This window comes from Gymnoscopelus braueri, assembly GCF_963280865.1.
Source record: "Gymnoscopelus braueri genome assembly, chromosome: 7".
In the NCBI taxonomy this organism is placed as follows: domain Eukaryota; kingdom Metazoa; phylum Chordata; class Actinopteri; order Myctophiformes; family Myctophidae; genus Gymnoscopelus; species Gymnoscopelus braueri.
The window spans coordinates 51,259,993-51,276,302 of record NC_137608.1 but is presented as its reverse complement, the minus strand read 5'-3'; the positions used below and the strand labels follow the sequence as shown (position 1 = coordinate 51,276,302).

General features: G+C 40.8%; 2 protein-coding genes across 3 annotated transcripts in view; both read right to left on the bottom strand.

The window, feature by feature from the left end:
• The window catches only part of LOC308087924 (H-2 class II histocompatibility antigen, E-S beta chain-like), a 224,182-nt gene that overhangs the window by 176,301 nt on the left and 31,571 nt on the right, over positions 1–16,310 (bottom strand). The gene's annotated exons all lie outside the window — the stretch shown is intronic.
• The window catches only part of LOC308087919 (H-2 class II histocompatibility antigen, E-S beta chain-like), a 662,842-nt gene that overhangs the window by 629,480 nt on the left and 17,052 nt on the right, over positions 1–16,310 (bottom strand). Inside the window, exon 2 of the mRNA XM_080432167.1 lies at positions 6,706–6,732. The gene's annotated coding sequence lies outside the window, so the exon portion shown is untranslated. The remainder of the gene's footprint in view (positions 1–6,705; positions 6,733–16,310) is intronic.

Below are 16,310 nucleotides of genomic sequence, written 5' to 3'. Positions count from 1 at the left end.
GGCGGCCATTTTTCAAGATGGCCAACACTTTAGTGGAGCAATTAAGTTATATAATGGTTTATTTGGTGATACAAGCATGAACATTGGCATGAGCAGTCTCTGTGGGTCACTTGACAATAGGCCACCCACAGCTACTTGAAATTTCAAGATGGCGGCCATTTTTCAAGATGGCCAACACTTTAGTGGAGCAATTAAGTTATATAATGGTTTATTTGGTGATACAAGCATTACATTTGGCATGAGCAGTCTCTAAGGGTTGCTTGACAAGAAAACACTCCCAGCCACTTTACATTTCTATTTTCAAGATGGCCGCCCCCTGGATCCTCAAAAGATACATTTTCTCATAGAAATTTATGTTTTTTTTTCATTAAGGACGATTATACGATTATTATTATTATGCTAAAGAACAACTTTGAACACATCACAATATAGTTGTGTTGATTTGTTGATCATAGATAGATTAGATAAGAGTGAATATCTGCACTACCAGGGCACACTGGTGATATATCACTGCTGTTAAACTCAGAGTGGGGTTCAATGTCAGCTAATTGAAAGTTGGTATCCCAAATGCTGTCTAATTTACCCCAAAACAGTTAGATAGCCGCACCTGAATTGACAGGTTGTGCCAGCACGGGAGAGCCGAGCCAAGGTTAATGGGGTTTTAGTTAACCGGATGGTGTACAGATCGCTCAGGATTTAAATGGCATTGGATGAACGATCGAACTAAGTGTAGGGTTAAGGAACGAACTTAGTTGTATCCCATACATCAAAGTGCTTGGTAAAAGGTGGTAAAAGGATAAACCCTCGGCCTCTGCCTATGCTGCAGACATGGCAGAAGCCATCATAACAGTTGTGAAAACTAACTGGGACAGATGTTTAATTTGTCAGCAGGTCACCAAGGAAAAACTCATTCAGCCGAGTTTATTCAACAGAGAGCACGATCGTACTGGTTATGATACCATTGCAAGAAATGTTCCATTATTTCATAAGATCAATGCTCTGCCTATCTTACTTAGTCCAACCCGACTAGATGAAGGTGATGGCATAGAAAGCACATCGACAAGAAACAGAGCAAAATATAATTCAAGCTGTAAACTTAGGTTCAACAACACAGAGCTGGAAAGGGCCCAAAAGAGAGCATCTACATCTGCTGAAGACACTGAAGATACCAAAGATATCCATGTCAAGAGGCCAAGAAGATCTAATGTATGACCGGTCCAGCGATGTCACAACTGTGAACGAGGCCAGGCTTGATCTCTTTGCCAGAAAGCAAAGACAATATGACTTGATCCCACCAACTCAAGCAGCACTCAAAGAGCATGCCAAACATGCTTCTTATGAGGCTGGATACGTGTGGGGACAGGCATTGAAGCGACATCCACAAATGCCGAGCCCATCTGACTGGGGATGGGTGGAACAGGACGAGAAGTGGAAAGTCTTCTGGACTCCACTTCCACCTATTGCGGAGAGTTGTTGGGAGTTGACCAAATGTGGGTGCTCCAAGGCATGTACTGGAAGGTGTAACTGCTTCAGATATGGACTCAGTTTCACATGCCTATGTAGTTGCCCCTGCTAGAACCTATTTGCATGTTTATTTTGCCAGAGTTATTCCCTGTTGTCCTCTGTGTTTTCAAGTGGAGGCCTATGGCTCGGCTTCCCCTCGTCACATCGACGCATCATGTTTTACTTTTTATCTAGTCTATTACTGTGTAATTTTCAGTTGTTACTTTGTAACATTGCTTCCACTGCCTTCCACTGCCATATCTAACAGTGAAGCACATTTTCAGTTTAGTTCCTTAGTATCGTTTGTCATGGTTCCGTGGCTATTGCCATTCAGTATTAGCCATTACTCATAATTTTGGAGCACTGTCCGTTCAGCACCACAACTGTGCTTATCAGCACCACAACTGTGCTAATTTATTCATCTTATTTTTTGTATCCCCACCCCTTAGTATTTATTTGACACATGTAATGGCTGTTAGTTTAAAAAAACCAATATATATATATATATATATATATATATATATATATATATATCCTCCCTTGTGACTGTTACCTTGTCGTGGTAAGGGAGCTTGTTTAGGCCTACCTCAGTGAACCCTGAGAGCTATGCCGGTGGGAGGCAACTCCTGACAGGTCTTACCAAACTGGACAGGTCGTGGGCGAGGAGTCAGACAAAACACAGTCAAACAACCTCTCTTGACAGAGCTTTTTGAGGAACCCAATACATTTCTATGAGAAAAGGTATCATTTAAAGATTGACATCTTGAAATTTCAAGTGGCTGTGGGCGGTTTCTTGTCAAATGACCTTTTGAGACGGCTCATGGCAATTTTCATGCTTGTATCACCAACTAAATGATTTCTTAAGCTTAACTAGTCCACTAAGGTGGTGGCCATCTTGAAAAATGGCCGCCATCTTGACATTTCAAGTAGCTGTGGGTGGCTTATTGTCAAGTGACCCACAGAGACTGCTCATGCCAATTTTCATGCTTGTATCACCAAATGAACCATTATATAACTTAAATGCTCCACTAAAGTGTTGGCCATCTTGAAAAATGGCCGCCATCTTGAAATTTCAAGTAGCTGTGGGTGGCCTATTGTCAAGTGACCCACAGAGACTGCTCATGCCAATTTTCATGCTTGTATCACCAAATAAACTATCATATCACTTAACTGCCCACTAAGGTATCGGCCATCTTGAAAAATGGCCGCCATCTTGGATTTTTGAGTGGCTCGATTAAAAAAGTCAAAGAGTTGACCTAAAGCAATGTTCATGCCAATTTTCACGCTTGTATCACAAAGTGAACGATTGTTCCTACTATCTGCTCTACTAAATAAACAGATCAGAATAAACAGATGTTTACTGAAAGAGAAGTTCTGGAGTCTGAAAGAGAATGAAGGAGGACTCGTTCTGTAGTTCAGAAGAATCAGCCAATCAGATTAAAGATATGATGTTACATCATCTGTTTCCAGAAAGACGACAGTCTGGATTATTGCACATAATCATGAACAGTATAGCTGCTGCCTATGCACCTTATGTCTCCTCATGTACATACTGTACCTTATGCACCTTATGTCTAACCTTGTGTACATACTGTACCTTATTGACCTTATGCCTCCTCGTGCACATTCTGTACCTTATGCACCTTATGTTTCCTCATGTACATACTGTACCTTAAGCACCTTATGTCTAACCTCATGTACATACTGTACCTTGTGCACCTTATGTCTAACATCATGTACATACTGTACCTTATGCACCTTATATCTCCTCATGTACATACTGTACCTTATGCACCTTATATCTCCTCATGTACATACTGTACCTTATGCACCTTATATCTCCTCATGTACATACTGTACCTTATGCACCTTGTCTCCTCATGTACATATTGTATGTAAATATCTTTGTTTAATTCATCCTTTTTTCTCTCCTTTTCCCCCCGCCAGCATATGAATATATTATTTCCAATTATTTCCAATTAGTGTAAAATAATACCAGTCAGAGTTCCATAGTTTTTGTCTCCCCCCCTCCCCACCGTGCGTGCGTGTGTGAGTGCGTGCGGTTGAACCAAAGATTGTTAATTTAGCAAGATACACAATCTCCATTGGAGCCACTAGAGGTGAAGTAGTACACAAATCCTACAAATGGTCTCCTAAGTAGGCGTGAATTAGCATGAATGTTTAGCATGATGATTCCCAAATCATACACCATCAACCAAGACAGTTACTGTCATAATGGAAAATGATAGAGCATTGGAACACACATTTTATATAATTTTTAATACGTCCATATTTCACGTACTATATTCACATATGGAATCTCAGTTTATTAGTTTCTAGAACATATCTTATGCGTACAGAGCATAGAGTTAAAATCTAATATAATAATACAATATAATATAAGGGACAGACAGAGCCCTCTATGTCTCGTGCGTCTACAGATGGACTCTTAAGATATCTTCCCAAATCTCGCGAGTGTGTGTTGCTGGGATAGAGAAAGGTCGATAACAAAGTAGATTTTCTCCTAATTTGTGTCTCTAAAAAAAGCCATTTTAGTATGAAAATCTTGTACATTGTGTGGCTTGTGATGATTGGGTCCAATATTTAGTTCAGTAACCATGGAGCTAAGGAATGGTTCAGAAGCTGTGTTCACGTTCACTCTTCCATTGGAATCAATAGACTCCAACTTGCTTCCTGTCTCCTAAAAAGGCGTCCACCTACTGTACGTCACGCAGAAACGGGAAGTAAACCGGAGATTGCGTATCTTGCTAAATTAACAATCTTTGGTTGAACTCACCACTGAAGCTTCTGACTGGAAACTCGAACTTGAATTTCACTTCCTGATTCACTCAGCAGCCAATCAGAATGATTATTTTATAAACATTAGTAGTTAGTTTTCCTAAACTTTGATTAATTAATTAATTAATGCTGTCACATTAACTGTCTAATGTCCTAGGCCAGAAAGCAAAATATTAAGTATTAATATTAAGTAAATATTAAGTAATATAATATAAATAATTCTAATGTACCATTATCTCTACTGGAGAGGCCTTCTTTGCAAAGTTAGGATCCATTGTCATTTTTTAATGATGAATGGAATCTTTATTTTGAACATGTCAGAAACAAGCCTCACAGGTTCAAAAACGAGTAGAATGAAGTATAAAACATAATAGGCAGGTATTGCTGATTGTAATCAAATGACTGTATGGATGTATTTAAATATTTCTGTATATCCTTGTTTGGTGTTCCATGATTGATGATACTTTGTGTTCATATCATGGTGCCAGTGTAATATATACTGACGGAGAGAAATGTGTTCATGTGAATGCATTGATGCTCATCACCTTTGACCTGTGGTGTAGGCCAGTGGTTCTCAACCTGTGGGTCGGGGTCCCCCAGGGGGGTCCCCACATGAGTTTGGGGAGATGACAGTGAAGTGAACATTTTAAGGACTTTTAAGACCTTTTTAATACCAAAACAAATAGAAGAAAGACCATTACTGCATCAAAAGTAATCAACAAACTATACTATAAAAACTGGGCAAACATTGGCCAAAATGTCAAATAATATAAGAAAGAGGCATTTTTGAAAATAGCCGATCTACAAGCTCTTTTAGAGCATGTAGATCTATTTATCTGTGGGAACTGAGTCAAACGAAATATAACGCCTCAACTCCTACAATTCCAAGTCTTTTTCAGGGTGGGGGGTCCCCAGTTCAAATATGATTATTTAGGGGGTCCCCAGTTCAAATATGATTATTTTGGGGGGTCTCAGTTCAAATATGATTATTTTGGGGGGTCCCCAGTTCAAATATGATTATTTTGGGGGGTCTCAGTTCAAATATGATTATTTTGGGGGGTCCCGAGTTCAAATATGATTATTCTGGGGGGTCGTGGCCTGAAAAGGTTGAGAACCACTGGTTTATTGCAGATCAATCGGTGAAACACAACACAGGTAAATCAGCACATTCTTAAATGTATGTTTATCTGGGATGTAAAACAAATTCTAAACTTTTTTTCAGTCTTGCAAAAATATGTTTAAAGATTCAGAACTTTTGTTTACGTCTTGTAAAGAAGAAAAAAAAGGCAACCTTTTGAAACTTTTTTCCCAGATAGTATTGACAGCAGCCGAGCTTTAAAATACATGAAAGTGGAACAACATTCACTGCCAGGTATAATACACATCCGCTTTCTGTAGCCGCCAGGATTTTTTAGATTTTTCTAACCTTTTTAAGTAGTCACAGAATATTTATATCCAGTATGATCGATCCCCTGATGGTTGCTAATCACTGAGGGTTTCACTGTGCTTCCGTTCGCTTGTTATACGCCCTTGAAAATAGCACGTCTCGCCAAAAATACATAGTAAAACAAAGGAGCCGAGATACAGAATATTTCCCAAATACTTTAACCATTTGACCAAACAAACGCTCTGTAGCAATGATTACTATCACAATATAGTACTTTAACCTTTTTAACAAAACAAAAATTAACAAAAAATATCGACTAAATCTACAGTTGATTTAGTCGACTAACATGTATTTTGGCGGTGCCTTGATGGCGTCGTAATGGCTGATTTTACACTTGGTTGCATGCTGAAAATAGCCGATCTACAAGCTCGACGCGTTGTGAGCTTGTAGATCTGCTATTTTCAGAGCACAACACCCGAGCGCAACCAGACATAAAATGACTTGTCTTTTAGTCCCAGTTTAGTATTTCCAGTCCACAAGTCACTCACTAACATTTTAGTCTAGTTTTTATTTGTTGACGAAATTGTCAATATATTTAGTCTTAGTTTTAGTCATCACAGCTTAGTTTTCATTTAGTTTTTATTTAGATTTCGGCAGTGAAAATTAGAATGTGTTCAATGTGATGCTGAGGCAGCTCCGCCTTCGTCACAGAAGAGGGGTGTGGTTATAACACACGAGGTTTTGGAATGACGCGGTTCAGTGCCTTGCTCAAGGACACTTTAATTAAGAAGCCAGGAAGAGCCGGGAACCTGAACCGGTAAACTGAACTCACAGACGCTCCTCTGATCCAAGCCTCATTACATCTCACTGATGATACCATCATGTCATGTGATCAAAGTGTTACTTCAGAGTGGTGTGTGGTGTGTGTGTGTGTGTGTGTGTGTGTGTGTGTGTGTGTGTGTGTGTGTGTGTGTGTGTGTGTGTGTGTGTGTGTGTGTGTGTGTGTGTATACTCACCACTGAAGCTTCTGACTGGAATTTCACCTCCTGATTCACTCTGCAGCCAATCAGAATTATTATTTTATTAAACATCAACACAGAGTGAGAGAGAGAGAGATTTTGATTTTGATTGTTACAAAGTTTCTCAGAATTACTACACATTTCTTAAAATCTTCACTTTCACCACTTTTATCAAAATTGTATGTGTATGTGTATGTGTATATGTGTGTGTGTGTGTGTGTGTGTGTGTGTGTGTGTGTGTGTGTGTGTGTGTGTGTGTGTTCAGCCTCACTGGTAAAATGCTGTTCATGTTCATTAAACATCAATCCAAGCCTCATTACATCTCACTGCTGAAACCATTAAATGTATTTAAAAACACACTGGTCATGTGATCAAAGTGTCACATGAGAGGTGTGTGTGTGTGTGTGTGTGTGTGTGTGTGTGTGTGTGTGTGTGTGTGTGTGTGTGTGTGTGTGTGTGTGTGTGTGTGTGTGTGTGTGTGTGTGTGTGTGTGTGTGTGTGTGTGTGTGCGCGCGCGTGTCATTTGTTTGTAGTGTGTATTGTTCATATTTGTTTTTATATAATAACTGTAGATATAAATGTATATATTATATAATAACATAAATATAATGTACTTACTTCCTGGGATCGCCTTAACATGAAGTACAGAGGAGAGGATGAGGAGGGTGGCTGTAATCTTTATCATCACTGATCAAAACTGAACTGAATTTAATAGATGAGAATAAAAAGATGAGAATAAACAGATGAGAATAAACAGATCAGAATAAACAGATCAGAATAAACAGATGTTTACTGAAAGAAAAGTTCTGGAGTCTGAAAGAGAATGAAGGAGGACTCGTTCTGTAGTTTAGAATATTCAGCCAATCAGATTAAAGATACGATGTTACATCATCTGTTTCCAGAAAGACGACAGTCTGGATTATTGCACATCATGAACAGTATATAGCTGCTGCTTCATAAGTAATCAACAAACTATACTAAAACCTGGGCAAACATTGGCCAAATTGTCAATTAATATAAGAAAGAGTAACATTTTTGAAAATAGCCGATCTACAAGCTCTTTTAGAGCATGTAGATCTATTTATCTGTGCGAACTGAGTCAAACTAAATGTAACGCCTCAACTCCTACAATTCAAAGTCTTTTTCAGGGTGGGGGGTCCCGAGTTCAAATAAGATTATTTTGGGGGTCCCGAGTTCAAATACGATAAAAAAAAAAAAAAAAGCATGAAAAAAAAAAATATGTATATGTACAAAAAAAGGGGCGGGGAAGCATGGAAAAATAAAAATGATATAAAAGCATGAGGAAATACAAAATATGTACAAAAAAGAGGAGGGGGGGGGGTCGTCTGTCTACAGGGAAATGATGATGGAAGGTGCAGGGTATTTGTTGCAGGGGTGGGAGATGATTGGTGGACTGAAGATTAGGGAACCAATCAGGTGGTGAGGCGGAGTTGATGGACTGGACCTGGGTTTGAGGAAAGAGAGGAAAAAAACACAAGTGCATGCAGTAATGCATACACATTTTAAAGATGGGGTGCCATGATAATTTTCAACCCTAAAACCTGATCATAAGGTATTATTATTATGTAAGGATTTAAAAAAAAAAAAAAAAAGTGTGCATTAAGTGTTAAAATGTTGTTTTTATGTGGACACGCCTCCAGTTCATTAAGTATACCTGGTTATCACCTTGCACCTCCTCCACCACCTTAGCACTACCCACCTGTCCTAGTCCCTCCTCCTCCTCATGCCCACACCTGTTGTGTTATGATAATGAGGGGGAGGGTATGGCTTTGTGATGTCACTAAAGCGCTGTTTCTCCATTGGCACGTTTGACCCTCAAGGTTTCAGCCTCCAGGAAGAAACTCCAAATAGTCAGAGAAGACATAAAACACCATAAAAACACCACCGGGGGGCTTAATGAAGTTCTATCAACCTCATAGACACATGAAAAACAGAAAAAGTGCAAAAACATGGCACCACCTCTTTAACATACTGTCTCTCCTCATAACAATGTAACCAATCAACTAGAGTGCAAATAAACCATGTAAATGTAACACAAACCATGAGCAGGGCACCACAGGGATTTGAACCCTGTCCTAGTAAAACCAGGAGAACCAGACAAGTACCTTTTTTCTTTCTATTTTTAAGAAACGAATGGCGCAATACAAATGACCTCCCTGACCCCAACCAGCAGTCGCAGAGAGAGCGAGAGCGAGAGCGAGAGCGAGAGCGAGAGCGAGAGCGAGAGCGAGAGAGAGAGAGAGTGTGTGAGTGTGAGTGTGAGTGTGAGTGTGAGTGTGAGTGTGTGTGTGTGAGTGTGTGTGTGTGTGTGAGAATTGGTGCTGGCAGTAGGACTCACAAAGGGTTAAGACCGGCCCTCTACCTGACGGCTGCACCCCACCACTGACACAGCCCTGGGTAGGGCGTCCCGGCCTGGCGGAGATCTGCATCTCTGAGGAACGCACTTTTCTACTTATTATTGACCAGACTAATATCACTGAGTAGATATTAGTCTGGAAAGTTTCTGGTGACACAGCAGTAGAACCAATTTGACCCAATTTTTTGGCCGAAACCATGTTCAGTGAGGCTTCCTTCTGGTGTTGTGTCTGTGTGTGTCTTTAACGCAATTGAAGTAGTCTGACAGGAACCTGTTTTCTGGCGTATCGTGTAGACCAGACCCATTGTAAGTGTCTTTACTCTGTCCTCTATAGTCTGAGCCATCCCACCCTATAGCACAATGAACAGAGGGGTCAGAGGTGAGTTCTGGGCCTGAGGTCTATAGTATCACATAGCTGCTATGGGCGATACTAAGGCCATAAGGTCATTCATGCTCTCATATCATCACGCCTTGACTACTGCAACTCCCTCTACTGCGGCCTTAGCAAGAAAGTCACATCCCGCCTGCAACTGATACAGAACTCTGCTGCTAGATGACTTACTAATACAACAGATACAGAACTCTGCTGCTAGATGACTTACTAATACAACAGATACAGAACTCTGCTGCTAGATGACTTACTAATACAACAGATACAGAACTCTGCTGCTAGATGACTTTTTTATTTTTATTTTTATCCCATAATTTTGTAACCCTATTTTTTACACCCAGTGCCAATTGTCTATGTAATCCTGGGCACTACCTTCTCTCTGCCAACCTAGGGAGGCCAGGGCCGAGCTCATGCCTCCTTCAATGCATGAGAGCCAACTGACCTTCTTGTCACCTGACAGGGGAGAGTTTCCCTGGTTGGACGTAGCGCGTGGAAGGAACACGTTATTCCAACCAGTTCCTTTCCATTCCATCAGGCGCCCCGGCTGGCCAGGGGGAGGCAGTATAGTGACCAGGATTACGACATGTTTTTGTGAGGGTACCTACCCTAGGGGACACGGGGAGAACATGCAAACTCCACACAGAAAGGCCCTTTCGCCAACCCCACCTAGGGTATGGGCACTGATGACGCGGAGGAGAGAACACGCCCCCAGCGCAAACCCAGGACCTTCTAGCTGTGAGGCAACAGCGCTACCGACTGTGCCACCGTGCCCCGCCACCGTGCACCGTGCCCCCTGGCGTAGATGACTTACTAATACAACTGATACATAACTCTGCTGCTAGATGACTTACTAATACAAATGATACAGAACTCTGCTGCTAGATGACTTACTAATACAACTGATACAGAACTCTGCTGCTAGATGACTTACTAATACAACTGATACAGAACTCTGCTGCTAGATGACTTACTAATACAACTGATACAGAACTCTGCTGCTAGATGACTTACTAATACAAATGATACAGAACTCTGCTGCTAGATGACTTACTAATACAACTGATACAGAACTCTGCTGCTAGATGACTTACTAATACAACTGATACAGAACTCTGCTGCTAGATGACTTACTAATACAACTGATACAGAACTCTGCTGCTAGATGACTTACTAATACAACTGATACAGAACTCTGCTGCTAGATGACTTACTAATACAACTGATACAGAACTCTGCTGCTAGATGGCTTACTAATACAACTGATACAGAACTCTGCTGCTAGATGACTTACTAATACAACTGATACAGAACTCTGCTGCTAGATGACTTAATACAACTGATACAGAACTCTGCTGCTAGATGACTTACTAATACAACTGATACAGAACTCTGCTGCTAGATGACTTACTAATACAACTGATACAGAACTCTGCTGCTAGATGGCTTACTAATACAACTGATACAGAACTCTGCTGCTAGATGGCTTACTAATACAACTGATACAGAACTCTGCTGCTAGATGGCTTACTAATACAACTGATACAGAACTCTGCTGCTAGATGGCTTACTAATACGAAAAAACGACACCCTATCACACCCAGCCGCCCTTCATTGGCTGCCTGTGAGCTCCAGGAGTGATTTAAAAATGTTTACTTATAACTTATAAAGCCCTGCATAGGCTGGCCCCTACTTATACACAAATCCACGGAACGCTGCCCTGTAGGGGGCGCCACCACTGCTGCGGTGTCAGACTCAGTCAGCTGCTGTCACTGACTGCTCACGTTACTCTTTTACCTGGCTGTCAGTTTGGTGACTTTGTTTTTCACAACCAAGTTAGTGTTAGTTAGTAAAAGTCAGTTATAAACCAAGCAGGTAAAGAGTAACGTCAACAGAAGGACAGAACCGCAGCAGCAGCAGCTGACCGAGTCTGACACCGCAGCAATGGCGGCGCCACCTACAGGGCAGCGCTCCGTGGATTCGTGTATATCTTTGATATGCTGTCCCCTCCTAAGTCTGAGTGCATTCTTAGATCCTCAGATAAGGCCCTCCTGGAGGTCCCTAATACTCACCTAGTAACCCGGGGTGATCGGGCCTTCGCTGCCCGGGCACCTACAGGCTGTGGAACACACTGCCGGTGCAGCTGAGGTTAAGCACCATCCATGCCTCTGTTTAAATCACTTCTGAAAACCTACCTCTACACTAAGTGCTTTTCCTAATTGTTTTTTATATGACTGTACACACCCTAATGTTGTTATTGTCAGGAACTGGTGTTAGGACCCAAGTGCAGGAACTCAAACAAAGGCAGGAGATGAAGATCACATAAACTTGACTTTACTTGGTGAATGACATAGGTCGGATAACAGTATCCAGTACATTGAACCTGACACTAACTTATGATCCAGCACTGAACAACCACACAGACAGAGTTTAAATAGTCACCGGAGCTCATCACCCAACCAGGCTCAGCTGGTCCTCACAGGTGACAGCACTCAGGGCAATCAGTCTTGGCCTCAGGTAGAAGGGAGAGTAGGAGATTGCTGAGGGGAAATAGGAGCAGGGCAAGGAAGGGGTAGAGGCACACTCAGTGGCTAAACAGTCACATCATGGACAACAGGGGCCGTGATCGTGACAGTTATTTTGTTTAATCAAACAGTTTTTCTATTTTTTGTTGTTTTTAACCTTGCTCTGTTCAGCACTTTGTAACTTGTTTTGGAAAGGTGCTACAGTATACAAATAACATTCATTATCATTATAACATTATGAGCAGGAGTTAGGTGAGTTCTGGGTGTGAGGCCTTAGTAGTAACCTGACCAGTTTGTTTTGAGCAGTGGTGGAAAAAGTACTCAAATGTTTTACTTAAGTAAAAGTATCAATACTGCATGTAAAAGTACTCTGTTACAAGTTAAAGTTTGGAATAAAACATTTACTTGAGTAAAAGTACAAAAGTATTGGTATCAAAATCTACTTAAAAGTACCAAAAGTACAAGTACTAAAATATTTGAAAATAGCCGATCTACAAGCACACAACGCGTCGCGATGCGACGCGTTGTGAGCTTGTAGATCGGCTATTTTCAAATAGCCTAGGTATAAAATAGGGCTGAAGTGGTTAATGTATGTTTTATAATGTAATTATTTATATCTGCAAAGTAACATTTTTTCAAATAATTGTAGTGCAGTAAAAGTACAATATTTGCCTCTGAGATGTAGTGGAGTAGAAGTAAAAGTATTGAACTTTACACCACTGAGTATAATGAACAGGGGGTTAGGTGAGTTCTGGTTGAGGCCTATAGTAGTAACCTAACCAATGTGTCTGTATATACAACAGAGTTGGTGGCGATAATCATAGCCTTACAATGGATAGAAGAAAAAGAAATAAACAACACAGTCATAGCGTCGGATAGCTTTTCAGCATTAGAGAGCGTAAGATCAGGGAGATCTGCATGCCGAATGGACCTTATAAATGAAATGTATATGATTATGTTTAGAGTAGAAAAGAAAAGAAAGGAATAACAACACAATTCCTGTGGGTCCCAGCTCAAACTGGTGTGGAGGGAAATGAGCATGCAGACAGCCTGGCCAAACAAACACTAAGATTTAGACAGATAGACATGAAGGTACCATTAAGTAAGAGTGAAATCAAACCAATGATCAGGGCTTATACACAGTCAGTGTGGCAGGAATACTGGGATGAGGGGGAGGTTGGAAGACACATGTACAATATCCAAAAGCAGGTCGGTACTGAGAGGGCGGTGGGCTGGAAGAGGAAGGAGGAGAGTATCATCACACGGTTGAGAACAATTGGACATACAGGGCTGAATGATTCACTACATAGAATAGGGAAGCACCCGACAGGGAAATGTACAGAGTGTGACGAACAAAAAACAGTAGAACATGTACTTCTCCAATGTAGGAAGTACAACAGTGAGAGGAATCAATTATATCAGGAGTTGGAAAAGGGGAAACATCATGATTTAACACGGTCAGGTCTCTTAGGGAAAGCAGCAGGGGAAATATATGATAACATCATTAGGTAATCCTCCTTAAATGGTTGCCAACTGCCAAAAAACACGAAAGAAGAAGAGAAGAAGGCGGGCAGACGCCATTGCTTGCATGGCAGACGCCATTGATGCGCATGGGAGCCAAAACTAGAACAGGAAGTTTGGTGAAATACAATGAAGTCTATGGCAGCCAGCTGGAACAGCTTGTGAACAAACACTATTTCTGAACGATTGTGTCCTTTGTCAGATAATCGGTTCAGGAATATAAAAGAAGACATATCACAGGTTTTTATCCAATCACTTCGGATTTTTTAGCACACTGTATAATTTTATTGAGGCATCTAAACAGCGGCATGTATCGTCCATAGACTGTATAAAAATCGTCTCTGGCAGTGTTGCCAGATTGTGTGAGAGAAATAAGCAACCAGGTCTAGGAAAACAAGCCCAAAAGAGGCAGAACGTTTTCCCAAACTGATGGGGAGATGGAGCAGGGACCCCCTACCCTACCTGACCCCTGCAGTACCTCGCGGACCCCCTAGGGGTCGCGGACCCCTGTTGAAGACTTGCACTAGGCCATTATGAGCACTTTAAACCTTTACTGTATACATTGAAAATAGCCGATCTTGCAGTGTGAGCTTGTAGATCGAACCACTGGTTAAAATAAATTTTAAATTGTGAAGCCCAAGTCCAAATAATCAACTACACTTTAGAAAAAAGCCCATAAAACCGCAACCCGCAACTACCAATATTTACAAGCAACTTCACAGAAAAATAAGCCCAAAGTCGCTTATAATAAGTGGACATGGCAACACTGGTATCTGGCTCGGCAGTATCGCGTACTTTGTGCTCTTTAGATAGCTCAATAAACTTATACAGTGGACGCATCGAAAAGCCACGCAGCAGAAAACAATGTGTGATATCTCTTCTTTTATTTTCCAGAAGCAATTACTTTACAAAGGTCTCAGTCATTCAGAAATATATTTTGTTCATGAGCTGATCCACCGGGCTCTCATTAACTCCAATGCATTACACTGAACTCACGGCTGCAGTCTGGCTCCCATGGTGCGACGAATCTGCCGGCTGGAATTGCATGATAGCGAAAATGACGTAGATGACCCTACCTTCTTTACATATACCTTGGAACTATCCTGGAATATGTGCTGCTTTCCCCCCCACAGCGCCCCCTATGAAATAAAACCTGACAACAGATAATGAATGGATATCTTCATAAAAAAACAACACCACCATTTTTCCCTATACTGCATTTATGTGTTAAATATTCAACCATCTTTTTTAACCAATATATTCCCTTTGATATCCCCAAGTATGTTATCATCACTGTCGGGTGGAAACCTCATATGTCCAAAACATTTCAGGATTCAAATTCAAAAACAGCAAGAATAGCAGATCTACAAGCTAGAAACGCGTCGCTTTGCACAGTGTTTCTAGCTTGTCGATCTGCTACTTTTGATGCTTTTGTATAACGCTGTAGTATGATCAAATAGGGCATTAATTTACGGGGGGAAAAAAGTTAGAATATGGAGATAAGAGATTTCTGCCCGACAACAACGTTATGTTTCTTTCAATACTAATATGCACAGGAAATGTGCTCTTTCACACATTTATGAGGCGGTTTGGTTTCACACACTGGCTCTCTGTCTGTCAAAGAATTGATTTCAAAATACTACTGTTGGGTTTATATTTATAAAGCACTGAATGGTTCAGGGCCAAAATCAAATCTGTGATGTTCTGATGTTCAGGTTTATGAAGCATCCAGACAGTGGTGGAAAGTAACCAAGTACATTTACTCAAGTACTGTACTTCAGTGCAATTTTGAGGCATTTTTACTTTACTTGAGTATTTCCAATTTTCAGTACTTTTACTTCTACTCCACTATCTCAGAGGCAAATATTATACTTTTACTCCACTACAATTATTTGACAGCTTTATAGTTACTAGTTACTTAGTAGATTTTGATTATTATTACAAAACATACATTAACTAAATCTTTCTCCATATGTTTTGACGCGACCCTATGGGTTGAGAGGTCTACTGCACTCACGCAACATTATAACTCTCTGATAAAATGGTCACCAATCAGATTAAAATGCTTTTTATTAGAAAATACGGAAGATACAGGTACTTTTGAGGATCCGTAGATAATTGTAACATCCGTGGCCATAGGGTCAGCACTTTTTTTTAAACATCTAATATAATAATACAATATAAAATAAGGGACAGAGCCCTCTATGTCTCGTCCGTCAGACTGCAGATGGACCCTTCAGATATCTTCCCAAATCTCGCGAGAGTGTGTTGCTGGGATAGCGAAAAGTTGATTTCCCCCTCATTTGTGTCTCTAAAAAAAGCCATTTTAGTATGAAAATCTTGTACATATTGTGTGTCTTGTGACGATTGGGTCCAATATTTAGTTCATTGACCATGGAGATAAAGAATGGTTCAGAAGCTGTGTTCACGTTCACTCTTCCATTGGAATCAATAGACTCCAAGCTGCTTCCTGTCTCCTAAAAAGGTGTCCACCTACGTCACGCAGAAACGGGAAGTAAACCGGAGAATGCGACTCTTGCTATTTCCCTCTTGGGTATTTCTAAAGTGAAGATAATCGGCTAGTAACGCCTGTTGATGACCTACTCTGAGATCGATTGCTCATGCCTTCCAGTCTGTGTAGGCGGAGCCACAGCCAATTTCCTCCATTCAATACAAGCTTAGAATGAGAGAAGATGTCTGTGTGTTGTTTCATACTATTCTCCCCTGTTTCAGGTAAATATGTGAGGAAACGTTATCCTATGGATACACACTGTTTCATGCTAGGCCTGCA